The following is a 15,865-nucleotide window of genomic DNA, read 5'->3' on the forward strand; positions in this document are numbered from 1 at the left end:
GTAGGAATCTTTGTAAGACCCCATCACGTAATTAATTGCAAGCTCCTTAGCTTTCCATGCCTTCCAATAATTGATACGAATATTATATTTCTCTTGCATGGCGAAGATAATGTCAGCTGGCATCAGCCCTAGGCGTTGTTCAATGTGGCTAATAACCTGATCACACGCTAGCTTACTGCTGGCTTGCCGGTGATCACTCTTCATCTATGTCATGCTGCACGTGTGTTTTGATTCATAAGTCCGTATTTTGAATATACCCGTATCATTCTCCCGAGATGCATGAACCCTCCATTCGCATGCATCTTCGAAGCACACCACGGTAAATCTCCTGGAATTTAAGTATATTACTCTATACTGGAAATTATTCTGAATTGCAAATTGACTCAAAACATACTGGCACCGACTCTTGTCCTTAAACGTTTGCCCAACATCTATATCAGTCGGTTCACATAACAAATCAGTATATTCCAGCATTTTTGCATTGGTGAATGCATCATCATCAAATGGCGCAAGAACTTGACAAGTCATGAGGTTTGATGTATCGGGAAGGTCTCGAAGCGGAATGTCGCTTACACTCACAGATGGGATGGTGGATGATGATGGCAGATCCACTGTTGATGCTAACGGCGGTGTCTTATATTCATAATTACTTTTAATGTCAACTGCACCACTGACTTGCATAGTCACGACATTTAATGTTTGCGGCGGCTCGGGTAATTGATCATTGCTTACTACCACTTGTAATGGAGAGGGATTGTGTTTGAATTCCATGTCATACTCATCAGCCACACTGTCCACGTATGTTGTGGTATTGATGTGTTGGATTGTTTCGATGACTAATGGGATGAATTTATCTGAATGCTCAAACTGGTAAGACAAGAACTCTTTGACGTCATCGTCGTCTTCGATTTTGATTGGAGGCATCGATTCGTTAGTGTAAGGATTCAATACATTCATCCTAATATCACGATCTTCTGGTCTGCTCTTAATAATCTTATAAATAATAGATTGAAGCTCTTCGTACGTAGTCTTAAGACGTAGCGTCATTTGTTTTAATGTTCCACCCGTGTACGAGTATCGCCTGTTTTCAAATTCTAACTCCCCGCCAAAAGAGCACATGATTCTTGCAGTCATTATTTGAAAACCAATACAATGACACATTATCAGTGAATCATAAATCAATGGAACCATACCATATGACAAAACTTGATTAAATAATAAAAGACCTTCGTCGTTAACAAATGGTTTCAAGTGGTGATTTTTTAATTTTGTGACGCTATCTATCATGCCATTGAGGGAGGGAGGCATTATCAGTTTGAGCGGAGCACACATGAATTTCAGCAGGGCAACCTGAAAATTAAGCGAGTCAAAATAGAAATTCAGCGGGAGTAACTTAAAATTGAGCGGGGCAAACTAAGAAATGAGTGGGGTAAGCATAAAATTGAGCGGGGTAAGCATGAAAATGAGTGGGGCAAATTAGGAAATGAGTGGGCCAAGCATGAAATTGAGCGAGGCAAACTAGGAAATGAGCGGAGTAAGCATGAAATTGAGCGGGACAAACTAGGAAATGAGCGGGGCAAACATGAAATTGAGCGGGACAAACTAGGAAATGAGCGGGGCAAGCATGAAATTGAGCGAGGCAAACTAGGAAATGAGCAGGGCAAGCATGAAATTGAGCATGGCAAACTAGGAATGAGTGGGGCAAGCATGGAATTGAGCAGCTCAAACTAAGAAATGATCGGGGTAAGCATGAAATTGAGCGGGGCAAACATGAAATTGAGCGGGCCAAACTAGGAAATGAGCGAGGCAAGCATGAAATTGAGCGCGGCAAACATGAAATTGAGTGGGGCAAACTAGGAATTGAGCGGGCCAAGCATGAAATTGAGCGGGGCAGGCATGAAATTGAGCAGGGCAAACTAGGAAATGAGTGGGGCAAACATGAAATTGAGCGAGGCAAACTAGGAATTGAGTGGGGCAAGCATGAAATTGAGCAGGGCAAACATGAAATTGAGCGGGGCAAACACGAAAATGAGCAGGGCAAACAATATTTCGAGCGAGCATAGCGTGATATTGAGTTGGCCAAACATTTCTTCGAGCAAGCATAACATGATATTGAGCGGGGCAAACATTAAATTGAGCGAGCATTGCATGGATATTGAATGGGCAAACTGTAAATTGAGCGAGCATAGGATAATATTGAGCTAGGCAAACAGTAGATTGAGCAATCCTAGCATTATATTTATCGCGGCAAACATTAAATTGACCTTATCTACCATGAAATTAAGCTGGGCAAACATTACATTGAGCGATCCTAGCATGAAATTTATCGCGGCAAACATTAAATTGACCTATCTACCATGAAATTAAGCTGGGCAAACATTAAATTGAGCGACCCTAGCATGAAATTTATCGCGACAAACATTAAATTGACCTTATCTACCATGAAATTAAGCTGGGCAAACATTAAATTGAGCGAACCTAGTATGATATTTATCGAGGCAAACATTAAATTGACCTTATCTACCATGAAATTAAGCAGGGCAAATATTAAATTGAGCGATCCTGGCATGAAATTGAGCAGGGTAAACATGGAATTCAACTAGCATAGCATCAGATCAAGTGAGCCCTAACATAGAATTGGGTGAGCTTCAAATTGAATTGAACAAGTTTGACATGGATTCAATCGATCAACACATAAAATTAACTAAGCCTAACGCATGAAATTGACTAAGCCTAACACATGGAATTGACCAAACTTCGCATGCAATGCCATTGTACGAGTGTAGCTTTTTTTTTTTCAAGATTTATGCCTCCGACTGCCGCAGTACCAGTCAAATGCAAGTTGAAGAGAGGTGATTTGGAGTGAAGGAATATTTTAAACCTTTTCATGGATATGCAACCAGTTCGTTGGATTTCACGTAACCCTAGCCAAGATGAAATATGGAAAATGTAGAATAACAATATGTAGATGCTTCGAAGAGATTTCAGTCGGAAAAATGAGAAGAAAACCCTTCGTTCGAAGAGAGTGCAGGAGAAGCACCTGTTTTTTTTCGTTAAAGGGAGTGAAAGCATGGCCGAAAAGCAACAACAGGGAAAAGAGTATGCAAAAAGGAGGAGTATTTTCGTCTTGAAATTCGTAATCCGCACGTGCAAATCCAAGTTGCAAAAGAAGGTTTGTCTTCTTTCATAAAAATAGCTGCCCAAAAGGTGGGGTCCATAGTCCTAAATTTCTCAATAGCCGCCTTTACCGTTCAATGTCCCGAGTCGCAACGGCAGCGACTCTTCCCATTCAACGAGTCGGCGGTCAACGAAGCCGACCTTGACTCGATTTCGTAAAATTACCAAACCCTACCTTCTTTCTCCGAAACCCGACACCAACTGCCTCGTATATGATGAAATGCCCCCCAACTGTCGATGGCTATCATTTTGGGAATCTTCACTCGAGAAAAATACATTCATATTCTGCAGTATGATGGTCGTCCAGACGCAAGCACTTAGAATCGTACACGTGTCACGTATTTAACTCAATCAAACTGTTCAAATAGTTGAAAAATTCTATAGTTAGACTATCAATGATTTGAACCATTAAAATCTACTGATCAGGACCGTTGATCATTTTATTTGGTTTACAGGACTGATAAATAAAGATGTTATTATATTAATGGTTTGATTGAGCTTTCTATGTACTGAATGTATAGTGGCAGAGTGCATGTGTATGGATGATCAATGTCTGGCAATGTATATCAAATAAACTCCTCGTATTTAGGCTGTCAACGGGCAAATGGCGAGTGGTCGGCGCTCTGTGGGCCCCACAATGAGCAGGTCTCAGACCGGAAACGGATTGGCTACTCCCCCAGACACCAGCCAATGGCTAGTGGTCGGTGCTCTGTAGGCCCCACAATGATGTAATGTGTTTCATCCATGTGGTCCATCTATTTTTACATATCATTTTACGGTACGAGACTAAAAATGAGCTATATCCCAATATTAAGTGGACCTCGTTACAGGAAACAATGTTGAATAAGCGCCAACCATTAAAAAATATTTTAGGGGCCATAAAAGTTTTGGATTAAACTGATTTTTGTTTTTTCCCTTCATCCCTAATCAACATATTGGATGTCAAATAAACAATACAGTGGGCCTTAGAAGCATTTCAATGGTGGATATCCAATCACTATTGTTTTCATGTGGTGTGGTCCACCTGAGATTTATATACCTTTCGTTTTTGGGATCAAGCCATAAAAGGATATGTAGAAATGGGAAATCGGATTGCATACTGAGTTACTCAGTACGCTTTTATCGTACTGAGTAAACTCAGTTGGGCCCACCGTGAATGTATGTAGTCTATCCACACCGTCCATCTGTTTTTCCAATTAATTTAAGGGGTTGATCCCAAAATTGAAGCATATGCAAAGATCAAGCCAATCATACCACAGGAAACAGTGGGAATAATGATTTCCACCATTGAAATCTAGCTAGGCCCCACAGTGATGTTTATCTGTCATCCAACCTGTTCATAAGATCATAAAGACATGGATGAATGGAAAACATAAAAATAAGCTTGATTCAAAACTTACTTCGTCCCCGAGAATTTTTCAACTATAGATGTTTAATTTACATTATTTCCTGTTGTGTGGTTTATTTTAGTGTTGAATATGCTTCATTTTTGGGCTCAAGCCCTAAAATTATCTAATAAAATGAATGGACAGAGTGGATCAAATACATACATCCTGGTGAACCTCATAGAGTTTACCCAGTACGCTGAGGGCCTGTTTGGCCGGACCGATCCCACGGTATTAGGTGGGATGGGATCCAAAAAACATCATTGTTACCCATGGCAGGGAGTGTTCCCTGTTAGGGATAAGCTTAATTCCCTTTTTTGTTTGTAATACGGTGGTATATTGAAAGGATATACCCTCCATCATTTGAAACTATTGACAATAACACACGTGTTATATTTAAACTGTTCATTTGTTTTGTAACCTCATTTTATGCATGGGCCTAAAAATGAGGCAGATCCAAAACTTATGTGGCCCCAAAGAAGTTTTCAACGGTAAGTATTCAATCCCCATTGCTTTCTATGGTGGGGTCCACTTGAGCTTTAGATCTACTTGGATTTTTGGCTCATGCTCTAAAATGATCTCAAAAAATGGGTGGATGGTGTGGATATAGCCCACACATCATGGTGGGACCTACACAAGTTGCTAACATTGAGTAATATTAGCACAAGACCCGATACGATTCCATCTAACCTACCCCCGAGCTTTTCTACTCTTCCCAAACATGGAGTGGAATTGGCACAGGACCAGATGCAATTCCATCCCACCTAAGCCCATCTAATCCAGCCGGCCAAACAGGCCCTAAGTGTACTGAGTAACTTAGTACGCAATCTACTTCCGTAGAAATGGATGAAACAGATAAATCATGGTGGGACCCATGGAGCACCGACCATCAGCCACGGGGCTGGTGTCAGGGGGAGTAGCCAATCCGTTTCCTCTCGGACCGGATTTTGAGCTTATTCGCAAAATTCTGATTTTTCAGGCATGAACCCGGCTCATTGACACTCCTACTAGTATTTTTGTTTTTCAATGAACTTTATCTAGCATTGCGGCTGAGTGTAAGTGGCCCACATCTACAGATGATCATATCCGTTCATCTTCTTATTGTTACCATAAATGATATTTCGTGTAGGAGTCATGCTTGAAAATTGATTGTGATTTTTTTTTTTTTCGTATTCGAATGTTGACCGTGATCATAAGTTCATCTGGCAAAAAAGACGAGTTTTCGATTTAGATTTTCTATTTAATGTTCTACATTCATCTCCACATGTTGATGGTGAAGATCACCCTTTCACTATAAGGTTTTTAGTGCTTTGCAGAAAATGGACGGTTTGGATCACCGGACCATTAAATCATCTACGCCCCAATGTGAGGATATATGTGAACGCTTTTGAGCGGTGACACTAGTAACCCGTGATCCTTGCCCTAGCTGTTGGATTGGTATTTTCACATGGAGGATATTTTAGAGGCATAACCCAGATCTTTGTGGTCCATCAGATGAACGGCCTGGATCACCTTCCACTTGTATGATTCCTCATACTCCCCAGTGCAAATATCTTGGTCTCCAAAACAATCAGATTATCAATTGCATCCCTGTAATCACTTTATTAAGATGATCTGCGCTGCTCAAACATTGTCCATATAAATCAATGGTTAGAAATCGTTGGTTAATCAGTGGCATGTGATCTTCTACTTGTGACCCATTCAAGACTTGGAGCTTCATCATTTTCAGGCAAAGTATATATTTCCACGGGCTTAAGTTGATTTAGTAATTAAATGCAAACCCCGGTAAATATGGTATACATAGGCTCTTTTGGTTCATGGGGGATTTTGAATATAAGGTACCAAACACAATAAGAGATTTTCAAATCCGGAGGGGTCCGAATCCAGGGGGTTTCAAATCCACGCTCGCAAACAGCAAGTGTCTTACCAAACTAATGATTATTGTACAAAGGATGATGTGTAAAATATACACTGAAACTTAGTGTATAAACTCTCTCTTAGCTGTCTACTCACAAGTTTTTGGCTCTCATGCAAGCCACCCATGATTTGGTAATCTATCCATCATATGACATTTGGCCTGTTGACAGATGTCTTAAACCTGTAAATCGCTGGGCTGCTCGACCAGTCGAGGGTCCTCTTGACCGGTCAAGGTTCTCTCGACTCGAAGTCCAACAAGCAAGGTTTTTTTTATGTCTGTGTTGCTTGACCAGCCGAGGGACTGGCTCGACTAGTCGAGGCCATCCTTCGACTAGTTGAGGTTACGTAGATTCTACGCGAATTTTGGTAAACTGCGTAAATTTGATGAGGTTTCTGAAATTTTCCAAAGAGGTGCGTAAGTAGAGTTTCCTAAATTATAAATAAGGGTCCCTAGGGCTATTCTAAAGTATTCTAAGACTTCCTAAACATATTCTAAAGGTTTCTAAAAGGGTTCTAGAGTTATCAAAAGGTGTAACAAGGGTGAGATTCGAGGTTGTTTGAATCAGGTAAGTCCTCTCTCTTTGTAATTGTTATTTTCATAGTGGATTTCTGTCGCTTTGTACCGTGGTTTTTTTCCCGCAAGGATTTTCCACATTAAATCTTTGTTTCTCTTGTGATTGCTTGTTGCTCTTGGATTGCTATCCTAGATCTAGATCTGTGTGATTCCTCAGCTCAAATCCCCAACAAGTGGTATCAAAGCAATTGTTGGGGCATAGATCTGAATCTGCAAATTATTAATAATTGAAAATGGTAAGTTTGATATTAAGTACTTAGGCCAAAATAATTTTGAGTTATGGAAGCTTAAAATGATTAGCCTATTAACCAAGCAAGGCGAGATTAAGGTTCTTGAGGAGCGAAAATCTACCATGAAAGATGATGAATGGGAAAACCTTGATAGTAATGCTTTAGCCTCTATTCATTTATGTCTCACGGATGAGGTTCTCTATAATGTTTTGAGAGAGAAAAATGCAGCTAGTTTGTGGGTGAAGTTAGAGAACATGTATGCAAAGAAGTCCTCTGAAAATCGCCTACAGTTGAAGCTACACTGTTATACCTTCAAGATGGTAGAGGATGGAGATCTAGAAGTTCACATCAGTAACTTTAATAAATTGACATTCAAATTGCTGGATATGGAGGAAGTGATCAAAGATGAGGAACATGCATGTATATTGTTGAATTATCTTCCTGCATCATATGAGTCATTCAGGGACACGATGTGCACCGCAAATAAAACCCTAAGTGTCGACACCGTTATCTCAACCCTTCAAGGGAAGGCTATGAGAAAGTTAAATGGCGACATGAGGGCATCTTCCGATGCACTGATTATGAGGGCCAGAGATTTTGAGCGAGGTACAGGATCTTTAAGGCCTAGATCCAAATCCAAGGGCAAGGATAAAGAAAAATTAAAGTGTTGGAACTATGGGTTGTCTGGACACATGAAGAAGGATTGTAAAAATCTTAAAGCGAAGAAAGAAAATTCAGCGGCTTCTTCCAAGGAGGCCAATGTTGTCACATCTGATGAAGAAACAAGTTGTAGTGATGTTCTATTTATTTCCATGATTGGTCATATAGACGACAATTATAAAGACGAGTGGATACTTGACACAAGGGCAGCATATCACATAACTCCTCATCGAAGTTGGTTCGCTAGTTACAAGGAATGCGACGGTGGACAAGTTTTTATGGGTAATGACAATACCTGTAATGTTGTGGCTATTGGTATGGTGAGCATCAAGATGTTTGATGGGATGAAGCGTACCTAGACTGATATCAGGCATGTTCCTGATATGAAGAAAAGTCTGATTTCTCTTGGTGCACTCGAGACTATAGAGTGCAAGTTCACTGGTATTAATAGTGTCCTTAAAGTTTCAAAAGGGGCACACTTGGTTATGAGAGTGCAAAGGTACGGAAACCTTTAAAGGTTGATTGGGAGCACTTTAGCAGGTGGAGCGGCAACAGTTATTGCAGATTCCACGCCTCTACTTATGTGGCATGCTCCTCTGGGCCACATGAGTGAGCAAGGCATGAAGGTACTATTTGATCGTTGTTTGATTCTAGCTTCTAAAAATTCTGATTTAAATATATGCGAGCATTGTATATATGGTAAACAATCTAGATTGTCTTTTAAATCTGAAAAATACATATATAAGGGAGTGCTTGATTATGTGCACTCTGACATATGGGGGCAATCGCCAGAAGTTTTCATTGGGGAGTCGTCATGGTTTGTTCTATTCATTGATGACTACTACAGGAAAGTTTGGGTTTACTTCATCAAACGTAAATTTGAAGTTTTCACCATATTCAAATAATGGAAGGCAATAGTAAAAAAACAGTCAGGGCTAAAAATAAAGGTTTTAAGGACTGACAATGGTGGAGAATTTACTTCTATTGAGTTTAATGATTATTACAAGGATGAAGGGATCATCAGACACAACATAGTGCGCCACACACCCGAGCAAAACAGTGTGGCTGAGCGAATGAATCGAACTCTCCTGAAGAGAGTCAGATGCATGTTAAGTAATGCTGCGTTGGGCAATGACCTTTGAATAGAGGCCATTAACATGGCTTTGTTATTTAGTGAACCGGTCTCCTTTAATGGCAATTGAATGTAAAATTCCAGAGGAAGTATGGAATGGTCAGAAAATTGACTACTCAGATTTGCGCATATTTAGTTGTAAGACTTACTCTCATGTACCGTCAGTTGAGAGAGATAAACTAGACCATAGAATCAAGAAGTATATTTTTATTAGCTATGATATTGGTGTGAAAGTTATATCATTTCTTATTAACATTTGATAAGCCATCAGGTATAAGCTCGAAGCGGAGGTTGGGGAAGTTAGACGGATTGGGAGAGTTGAAGTTTGTGTGAATAACTGTGATAGAGAATCCTTTAGAGTGCAGGAGATTAGCCAGTTGAAGCATGGGATTTGTTGATGTCAAAATCTGGACCAGCCTCTACTCAATGCAGCAAACCTTCGACAAGCCCTGGTCCTACACAAAAGGGTGAGCAAAGGAGACCCTGGCTAAGCTGGGGGACCCTCCGATGCCTAAGTCAGGCTAGGGAATTTGGGTCTAAGTCGAGTGTAGAGAGAGGGTACGAGATATTGTGTGCCTATAGCAATGGGGTCCCCTAGTATTTATACTCGTGGGTTAGACGATCCACGTCCGTTAATCGTGGCATGATTTACTCAATCAACGAGATATTATGATCGTAGAGATATTATCTGTAATCTTTGGATTGTGCGGCGAATCGTGTCTTAATGACGCGTATCTCTGGGTGAGATCGTCGGTCACGTCCGTATATATGTCGATCTCCAAACTCGGTGTGCGAAGCACCATCACGGGCTTGACCTCAACCTCGGCACGCGATACATCCATGCCTGAACTTGGCCTCGGCCTTTGTGTACAGAATATTTATACTATGACTCAGCCTCGGATTGTATAGTCGTGAAGCTGAGTACTAATTGTTGAAGTCCATCGATAGATCACTAAGGTTGGAGTTCGCTGATCAAAGCTAAGAACGAAGATCAGGACTCGGCTCAACCATTCTCCTTTGGATGAGGACAAGGGTTCGGGTCAGCCAATTAGGATTGTAGTTCCGAGTCGTGACTTAGGAGTTGGCCCTTAATGTCATATCCTCCTTCCGAGGCCTTGCTATCTGATTCTTGTAGCCAAGTTGACTTCGATTGCATTTGTACAGATTTTTCCATAACAAAAGCCCCTTACTCTCTTGGTCCGAGTCCGGACTTGGAGAGTAAATGCTTGGGGAAATCAAACGTCGTCTCCCCTCCCTTACTCATGATGGCGATTGGGATGATCGGGGCGTAATTAATGTGATTCAAACGTCTCAGATCCCGCGTGTTGTGCAATGGCTGCAACCCTTCGGTCTCCATCCTCTTAGCAAAGGACGCATGGCAACGGTTACGATTCGCAGTCAGCGGGGCGAAGGAAACAGTGCCATGTGTATACGAAGGGGTTAGGAGGCGTCTTCATCATTAATAATATTAAATCCTGAGAAGACCACGACCTCAAAGCATGAGTTCGGACGTATAGCACTCTTCCACGTGTCCCTTGGTGCCAGTGTCAAGTCGCATCGGCTTTAGGAACGGTCGCTTGCAATGATGGCGCCAAGCAGTGAGGCGGTTATATAAACCCCTCCCATCCTTGCTCTCACACTTCTTATGTTCTCTTTCTCTCTATTCCTTTTGAATCATCTTCTGTCGAAAATCGCCTTCTGCCGAAAATCGCCCTTCACTGAAAATCGCCCTTTGGTGGAAAAAGTGTCTTCATTATCGGGTAAAGAATTCTTGATCATCGGAGAGGGGATTCAGCTCAGCAGAAGACGTTGGAGTTAGGAGAACTTCTGCCGAAGGAAATCGCCTGCAACGCTGTGAGTCCTCTAACACTTAAACGCATTTTTCCTTCATGTCGAGCAATTCTGATGAAATGGACGAGGTCCGAGAAGTTGGTTCAGAATCCAAGTCAAAGACTACAGCCTCGACCCGGAGAGTCTAAAGGCCCTCTCGAGGCCGTACCCCTTTACACTCCAGCCCCGGCCCAAGGAACCACAGGTCAGAGGGCCAAGAGTTAAGGTAAAGGACTGAAGAGGACCCTCAAAGATCCCGCGGGCCGGTCGAAGGCGGACCCCAAGGGAGGCAGGTCGAAACCGTTAGTCCCAGGGGGATCGATTCTGGTCGAGTCCCAGATGGTCCAACTTTGCGAAGACTATCAGATCCCCAACTCGATTCACATTCGAGCCCCTGCCTCCATAGACCAAGCGGGATCTCCAGCCGAGGGTGAGATTGTTATCTTCATTTGTGCCCTCCAATGTGAACTCCAATTTCCCATCCATCCTTTCTTGCATGAATTGACAACACAATTGAAAATTGCGCCAGGGCAGCTGGTCCCAAACTCCTGGAGGATCCTCGCCTCCACTTTTATCCTTTGGCATCAAGCGGGAAACCAGAGGCTGACGCCTGATGAGTTTCTGTTTTTGTATATGGCCAAATTCAATAATACGGATAAGGCCTGGTGGTATTTCTCGGCCAGGCCTCCATGCCTCTCGGGTCTGGTAACTTAACTTCCTTCTTCCAACAAGGACTAGAAGGAGAAGTGGTTCTGGGCCTCAGGAGAATGGGAAGCTCCTGCCTCTGAATTGGACAGACTACGGGTTCGAGTCCCTACCAAATTTGCTAATCCAGGTCGGACATTTCTTTTAGTCACACTACATGCTCAATTCATCATTATATGCTTAAACTCATTCTTCGCTTCTGTTTGCAGCCCAGCCGAAGGGGGCCCCCGACCTCTCTGTCCTCCAAAAGTGGTAGGTTGACTGAGTCCGAGTGCTTCCTGTGGACCAGCGTGCCTGGTTCGACCTCACCAATCATGAGAATTTAGTATCTTCTAGCTTTTGTAGAATTCAGCCCACCCTCTTTACTCTGCATAAACGGGGTATGAACCTTGGGAAGTTGATTTATTGACATTTAGATATCCAGTAACTCTCTCTTGAACTAATTCCTTATTTTGAGCAGGAATGGAGACGAGTGGTTCAAAGAAGAAGAAGCCACCGCGCCCTCCGATGAACGTCGTCCTTTCTTCCAAGCTGAGGACAAAATTGATGCCGAAGAAGAGGAAGACTTCTGAGGCCAATGCTTTTCTTGCCGAAGCCAGGAGCTCAGCCAAAGCCACGCCCGTCGCGGCCCCAGCCGAAGCCATGTTTATCACAGTTCCCTCTGAGGCTGTCTCTACCGTTGCTCTGACCCCTGCTCCCGAAGCACGAGCTCCCGAGGCCCCTGTCAGGATCGAACCTATCACCATCTCATCGCTTTCTAAAGAAGATCAAGCCCTCAAAGCTCCACCTTCCGTGGTTGCAGGTCCTTCTAGGGCAGGGAGAGAGGTAGTAGGGGAGACTCCTGTACGGTAACTCCTACACGATCTGCAACCCCCCAACTATTGCCAAGGCCGAGCTCTTAGTCGGTTGAACTAACGCTCTTACTCTTATCGGGTATGCTACCACACCTGAGGCTACGGCCCAAGCTTCCGCCGCCAGTGGGATCGAAGGAACTACCGAGCCTGCTCTAAAATTTCTGTCTCTCGGTTATCACATGGCGTTGCTGAACTCATGAGCGGTTAAGTACGTACCAAAGGCACAAATAGCCGACACACTCTCTCGCTGCCACATCAACTTCATGAATGATTACGCAACTGTCTATTACCAGTCGTTGCCCATGATGGTGGAGGTGAAGGAGAGGTTGAAGGAGATGGAACGTCTCGAAGCAGAGCGAGCTAAATTTGTAGTCGAGAAGGCTAAAAAAGAAGCAGAGTGGGCCAAGTTTGTGGTTGAGAAGGTAGAGCAAGAGGTAGAGCAGGCCAAGTTTGTGATGGAGAAGGCAGAGCAAGAGGCATGGCGAGTCGAGCTCGAGAATAAGTTGGAAGCCTCAGTTATGGAACAAGAGGAGTTGAGGAAGGCTGTTGTGGATGGTCGGGCAAGGGAGCTTACGCTACAGGGCGAGGTCAACCAACTCCAAGCTTACTTGGGTGTGGCCGACCCCGAAGTCAAGTATATACACCGAGCTAATGAAGACTTGGAGTTCAGGGTCACGGAAGCCGAGTCGGGGCTCAAGGTGGCGAAGGAGAAGCTCGAGACGTAGCAACAGATGATTGCGGACCGGTTAGCCTAACAACGGATTGTCCTTGAGTCTATGGCGTCTGCAAACAAGGTGGCCTTATGGGCAGAGCTTAAGGCTCAAGCGACCTCACAGGCTGCTGCGGTAGTGGCTGAATTCAAGCGTTCAGCTGAAAGGGCCAAGGAGCTTGACAAACTGTATGACTTCGGCTATGATAAGGTTTTGATGCTTGCTTGACTGAAGTCTGAAAGCTTCATCCGACCCTCGACCTCGATGCTCTCACGGTAGACAATGCCAAAAATGCTGAACTGGTCACGGCGGACGAGCCTGAGAATGCTCCTCCCGTCGTCGAAGTCACCCCTGATGCTCAGCCCATCAGTTCGATAGCTGGTCCCTCTACTCGGAGGGAATGAGACATTTTTTTTTGTATAATTTTTTATGACATCTTTTTGAATGAATGGTGTTCATTTGAAGATGGTATGTTCACATGTGTTGATTGTTGTAATGCTTCTTTAAGTTAGTTTTTAAGGGCCTACCCCTTAAGAGCCCCCCCCCTCAAACGAATGGCGTGCTCCTTAGTCATTTTCGGAGATCTGTTTAGTGAGCCGACCTCTTTCTTAGGGAATCGGGTTGTCTCCGGGATTTTCCCTGCGTAAGAGGGGATCCCTTTGTAGATATTCGTGGGTTTAACGTTCCAACCCCTTCTTTAAGGGATTGGTCCATCGAGTTAGCCTCTTCTTTGAGAGGTAACTTTTTTTTTGTAGATTGCGCGAGTGGATGATGTAGAAAAGGAACGTTTATTGGAAGCCTTAATAGGCTAGTAGCTTTGAGCAATACATTTATTGAGGACCTTCAATGGCTAGTAGATTCCTACTGATAGTAGATCTTCAAGTGCTTAGCGTTCCAGGGATGGGGGAGCGAGCATCTCTCGAGATCTTCTAAGTGATAGGAGCCTGGCTGGGTTGATCTGATCACATAGTAGGGCCCTTCCCAGTTGGGCTCCAGCGTCCCAGCCCTCGGCTCAGCCGTATTTTGAAAGACGCGACGGAGGACCAAGTCCCCTGGTCGGAACCACCTTGCCTTGACCCTTGAATTGTAGAATCGTGCCAATTGATGACACTTAGCAACAACTCAGAGTTGGGCGATATCTCTAGCTTCTTCGAGCAAGTCGAGGCTTGCTGTGAGCTACTTTGCATTCTGATCTTCCTGGTAATTTCTGACCCGAGCTGTTGGGAGGCCAATTTTGACTGGGACGATCACCTCCAAGCCATAAGACAACGAAAAGAGGGTCTTCCAAGTAGACGACTGGGCCATGGTCCTATAGGCCCAGAGGACAAATGAGAGCTCCTCAGCCCAGTTGCCTTTCACTTTCTCCAACTTCGTCTTAAGATAGTGCTTGATGACTTTGGACCTCCACCTGTCCGTTGGACTGCTGATGCCTAGGTGAAGAATAAGGGTTCGAGATGCCAAGCCCCCTACACATGTTCCAGAACTTCTCATTGTCGAATTGCTTGCTGTTGTTAGAAACAATGGTTCGCGGGATTCCAAACCGATAGATGATATTCTTCCAGATAAAGTTGATTACCTTCTGTTTGGTTATCTTAGCCACGGGCTCTGCTTCAACCCATTTAGTGAGTTAATCGACCGCGACGATAACAAACTTCACTTGTCCTTTCACTGTGGGCAGAGGTCCAATGATGTCAATCCCTCATTGAACGAACGGCCACGGCCCACTCATGGGGGTCATTTCTTCTGCGGGCTGCCTCGGTATTGCTGCAAACCTCTGACATTTGTCGCACTTTCAGAAGTAATTTTTTGAGTCTTCTCGAATGGTCGGCCAGAAGTACCCTTGGCAGAGTATCTTCAGAGCTAAGGCTCGGCCACCAGAGTGATTACCACAGATGCCTTCGTGGATCTCTCTTATCATGTATTTTGCTTCCTCGGGTCAAAGGCATCTGAGGTAGGGCTGTGAGTGCCCCTTCTTCTACAAGACCTTGTCCAAGATGATATACCGGGTGGCTCGGATCTTCAAGCATTGGGCCTTTAATTTATCTTAGGGGACCTCACCAGATACGAGATAGTTGTAGATTGAGTCCATCCAACTTGGGGTAATCTCGACCGGGTTGACTGCCTCCTAATCCATTCGGTGTATGCTTGGGCTTTCCATGAATTCCGTGGAAATAATCCAAGGAATTTTTCCTTCCATGGGCGAAGCTAACTTCGTGAGGGTGTCAGCCCAATAATTCTCTTCCCTCAGAATCTGGTTGATGGTGCAACTCCAGAACCTTTCTATCAATTTTCGGACCTCGGCCAGATAGGCCACCATCCTGATTTCCTTGGCTTCATACTCAGTGGAGACATAGTTCACCACAAGTTGGGAATCACATCATACTCCAAGGGACTGAACCCCCAGACTGGCCGCCAGTCTGAGTCCTGCCAACAGGGCCTCATATTTTGCTTCGTTATTGGAGGCTCTGAAACCGAGCCTGATGGCGTATTGGATAGTCATAGAGTCGAGTGTGACCAGGACGATTCCCGCCCTAGCTCGCTTGACATTGGAAGACCTATCAACATAAAGGACCCACCTCCGCTCCAACTCCAAATCCTTGGCAGGCGACAAAACTGGTGGGGTCTCCAAGGCTGCTTCTGCTTTGGTATCAACACTCGGGATGGTGAATTCGGCTATGAAGTCAGCCATAG

The sequence above is a fragment of the Magnolia sinica genome, chromosome 5 (genome assembly GCF_029962835.1).
Source record: "Magnolia sinica isolate HGM2019 chromosome 5, MsV1, whole genome shotgun sequence".
Taxonomy (NCBI): domain Eukaryota; kingdom Viridiplantae; phylum Streptophyta; class Magnoliopsida; order Magnoliales; family Magnoliaceae; genus Magnolia; species Magnolia sinica.